The sequence below is a fragment of the Triticum dicoccoides genome, chromosome 3B (genome assembly GCF_002162155.2).
Source record: "Triticum dicoccoides isolate Atlit2015 ecotype Zavitan chromosome 3B, WEW_v2.0, whole genome shotgun sequence".
Taxonomy (NCBI): Eukaryota; Viridiplantae; Streptophyta; class Magnoliopsida; order Poales; family Poaceae; genus Triticum; species Triticum dicoccoides.
In genome coordinates this window covers 841,351,319-841,356,153 of record NC_041385.1, presented here as the reverse complement: position 1 = coordinate 841,356,153, position 4,835 = coordinate 841,351,319, and positions in this window count along the sequence as shown.

Genomic DNA, 4,835 nt, shown 5'->3' with positions numbered 1-4,835 from the left:
TCATCTGTCTCTGAATCCTCCTCTGAGGAGCTATCCGTAACCAACGAGATATGCGCTTCGTTAGATAGCATAGTCTGCTCAGAAGACCTTGTTTTCACTCCAGAATTTTCCATCACCGTGTCAAATGGCTGATGCACACGAAGAGCATTGTTCAGAAGACCTTGAATGTACTAACATTGTTGACAAATGTAATATGTAACGAAAAAAAGGATGGCATGATATAATCTATATATAAGATGACTGGATAAGCAGGATGGCATTGCAAAATTCACATATATGATGCCTGGCTAAACAAGGTGGCGTTGCATAATTCACATAAACGATGAATAAACTAAACAAATGACATTCGCACAAAGGATGTCTAAACTAAGCAGATGACATATTTGATGTATAAAGTAAGCAATGCAAGACACCATATGCATGATATAACCAACATCAGCATGCCAAGTTAGAGCGAAGACCTAAGGGGGTAAATAGGAGTTATCTTCTCCTTCTGGATCCCCCTCAGAACAGATATCTTCCTCTTGATTACAATCCGAAATGCGTGGAGGGGGGCTGCCTTTGCGCCTACCATGGAGCGACGCTTGCATGAAATTATATTGTCACGCAAGGCTCGTCTCTTTTGCTCCACATGTTCAGTTCCATTGTTTATAATAACTGTCATGCATAGGAATAAAACATAGTGAGATTATGTAAGGAGTGCATGCAGAAATCCAGAGTGATGGTAGCAACCTGTGGATAGACCCAAAACCAATAATAGCAGGCAGATAATGGCTTCAGTTATTAAATACAGATAATAGCTTCTTTACTGTTTGTTTCCCACCCAACATGAAACTCATAGTAGACACCGGAGATTAACCAGATAGTAGATAGATACTATTGATAGCGGCCCCAATATGTACCCCACAACCATTTAAAAACTCAAGTTTGACCATTAGTTTGGAGCTGACTCAGAGTCTAATCGTTGAACAGGACGATAAAGTAGCATGTAATATTAAGCGATGCATAACATAAGCAGACACGAAAGAGTGCGACCTCTCTTGCGGACCCGTGTAGTCCTCGAGGTCATCTGCTCGGTTGATGATGGTAATGCAGTTTTCATGGCTGCCAGCGGCGGGGAAGAAGATCTGAGGCGGCGAAAGACAGTCTGGAGGCCGGATCCCTGCTGTGCTGGACCCTTCTGTCGTTGGAGCAGGTGAGCTGGGGTGGACAACGGCGCAGCAGGAGCGGGACAAACCACGCAAGGTTTTCTTTGACAACTATCTGTAAGAGAAGTAATTCTGTAAGGGCTCGTTTGAATTGGAGGATTCCGACAATGCAGGGATAGGAAATAGACAGGAATAGGATAGGAATGCACGTGCAAAACAGAGAATTTGAAAACACAGGATTTCTGCCAATCTGGTTGTTTGATTCACAACAATTGGAAGATCACAGGATGCAAAGAAGCATGGTGAGATTAAGTCAAACCACAATGAAATGTACGGTTATAATGCTATTATGCTACTATCTCTTAGCTAGTCTTGTGCTTCATGAATAGGAATTTGAAAAGGAGGACAAGTGAAAATTAAAATTCCTACGTTTTTTCTTTCAAGGAGACACTAAAGGAACAAATCCGTGTGCTCAGTGGACAATATATATAACATGTAGAGTAAAAAAGAGATGCAACAAGTGTACAACCTCTTTGGCGAAGCCATGTCGATCTCAGCGTGATTGGGTTGGCCGGTGAGGATGCTCCGGCTGACTTTGCTGTCGGAGGAGGGGAAGAAGATCTTAGGCGTCTGGAGATGGAGCCCGAGGTACTCCTCCGCTGTGATGGAGGGTTTTGTCGTTGGAGCAGCTCCAGTGAGTTGTACGACGCCGAGGCTGAAGCAGGACAAGAGAGACAATGCACAACGTTAACCTGAGTGGAATTCTAATAGCATCTCTAATACATGATGTAAAATACATAACCACAAAGTTCTAGATGTAAAATACATCAGCCGCTCATCTCTGAACTTAACTGTCGAAACTGAACTTAACTGTCGAAACTGAACTTAACTGTCGAAACTGAACCTAACTGTCGAAACTGAATTTTGCTGTCGAAACTGAATTTTGCTGACGAAACTGAACGCACTAGCAAGGTGAGGCTACATGTCGGTCGACTGACTTTTTCATCTCTGGCCAATCAATTTTGCATCCGTTGGATACGAAATCAAGGGCCTGCGGTTCATCTTCAACCTCCACCCCCCTGAGCCGCCAGCCACCACCGGCCAAACAGCAGCCCCCCACCGCCCGCGGCCGGCGGTGCTCCGCCCCGCCCGCCCCGGAAACACTCCCACCGCCGGTCCGCCGCCGCCCCGGACATCCCTCTAGGGCCCCCCGTGCCGAGCTTTTTCTCCGGCGATCCCCAAGCCACCTCCCCGCCAACACCCCGCCACCGCCGGTGACCACCGCCCCCATCCTAAACCCTAAGATAGATAGTGGGGTACCTCTCCGGCAAGCCCCCTCCCTGCTGCGGCTGGTTCTTCCTTCACCCCGGCGAGCCCATCCCTTGAAAATAGACTGACCCAAAAGTCGATTCAGTCGACTGAAGTGTAGCCAAATCGGAGCAGCATCGCAAGCAAGAGCAAGAGCGAGAACAGCAGCGCGAGCAAGAGCAATAGCAAGAGTAGACCAGGCAGGGGACCGAGAGCAAGAGCAGAGCAGCAGCGCGAGTGAGAGCTAAAGCAGCAGTAGCTCCTACTGATGTGGACGTCGCCGCCGAGGGAGCGACGCCGTGGAGGAAGTGGCCGGCGACGCCGCCATGGATGGAGCCGCGCCGTGTCGGCTCGGGACCAAGCACCGGCAGCACCGTGAGATCGAATCAAGAAGAAAATGCGGCGATTAGTGTGGGAATGGAGGTGGCGCGAAAGACGAGGGGAACATCAGGGCAGCTCCTTGGAGGTGGAGGACAGGGTGGCTGAACCGGCGGGACGATGAGATCAACGACGGATCCTCATCCGGTACGGTGGATGAGGGACGTCAAGGTGTTGCTGTGGACGATGCCGTCAAGGAAGAGGCTTCGGCTGGGTGGCGGACGGAGCAGAGTGTGGGGTTTCATCACGGGTTTTCGTGGCCTCGGTGTACAAATGGGTGGGCGGATGGGATGGCAGTGGGGAACCATGGCTTAGAGACGTGCTTGTCCGAAATATGGGGTAAGTTACGAAAGTACCCCCCCCACCGATTTGAGGCGGTTCTTTCGGTTCAGGGGTACCACGGGCATTTCGCGTGTCGGGATTTCACAGGAAGTGGGAGTTTTCGCGCGTGTTGTAATTTCGGAATAGTAAGGCGCGGGTTGAGATGGAGGGAGTTGTCGGAGCATAACGAGACAAAGATATATCTTAAATATTTCGGGCTAACAAGGCGCGGGTTGAAATTTCTGGACAAGCCTAACGTGTACTGTACCAAATCAATGCGCACTACAAATGTCATTCAAAACTTTGAATTCATGTTATGTTCAATTAAAATATTTCGCTACATGTATAATGCATGCAACCTACTCCCTCCGTTCCTAAATATTTGTCTTTTAAAGATTTCAAATGAACTACCGCATACGGATGTATATAGACATACTTTAGAGTGTAGATTCACTCATTTTGCTTCGTATGTAGTCACTTGTTGAAATATATAGAAAGATAAATATTTAGGAACGGAGGGAGTACTACTCAAATGAGCGTTTTAGTGCATTCCAAACGTATATACTACCGCTTCAATATGAACTAAATTTGAATAAGATCTACAGTATTTGTTGTGAAGTCAAAGCATTTGAATTCGTTTCTCTGTTTTAATAAGATCTACAATCATCATTATTGTCAAGTTAAACCATCGTTTGTGTATTATCTTCACAGCACACCATATGATTAGTCTCTAGTTACATATGAACTATGTGTACTATATGAACTCGAACTAGATTTTTTCAATCCACTTTATTTTGATTTCAAATCACATTACATTTCTAGCTCTAGCTAGATCTTCATAATCTAAACCATGTCTCATATGTATAATGTGTTTATCACATTATGTATGGTGCCCCGCCCCCTAGGCCTACAAGTATTTAGATGTGAGTTGCAAACACCACACATTACCACAAATTCAAATAAAATGAGAATGTATTGTTCGATATATAGTATTGTTTAGATTGCTCGATATTTAGTTGTAAGCTGCAAACGCCGCACATTATCACAAATTCAAATAAAATGTGAGATTGTTTGATGTATAGTATGGTTTATATTGTTCGGCATTTAGCTGTGAGTTGCAAACGCCATGCACTATCACATTATGGTATAACATGTGCACAACACGTGTATCACCGCTATATTCATGCATGCAATGCTTAAAACACTATGATCTCCTATTCAAATATATGAATCCGCTTTCATATCAAATTATGATCTTTGTTAGTCTCTTACACCCGCACAATCCTCTAACCTTTGTAGCTACCACTAACTTTCTCTCGTGCATGCACACGCCCTCCTCGCCCTCCCCCTCCCTCGGCATTCTATCCACCGGGCTCATTCATTTTTTTCTTTAGGTCGTTCTCCCAGAGTCTCCACAACTCCTTTCCGACACACACCGATCGATAAACTTCTCTAGCGATGCCTGCCTACAGCATACACATACAGCTTCAATCGCCTCCTTTATATGTCCTTGCCTCATGTCTCTCATATGGTCAGACACACGTGTAAACTCTCGCCCCTCTTTTCATCGATCTCATAACCACACACTCCTCCCCCTATCTAGCTAGTAGTTGGGCCTCTCGCACCACCTCCTAGCTCCATTCTCTCTGTCTATCCGTCTTGCTGGGCCTTATTTGCCTC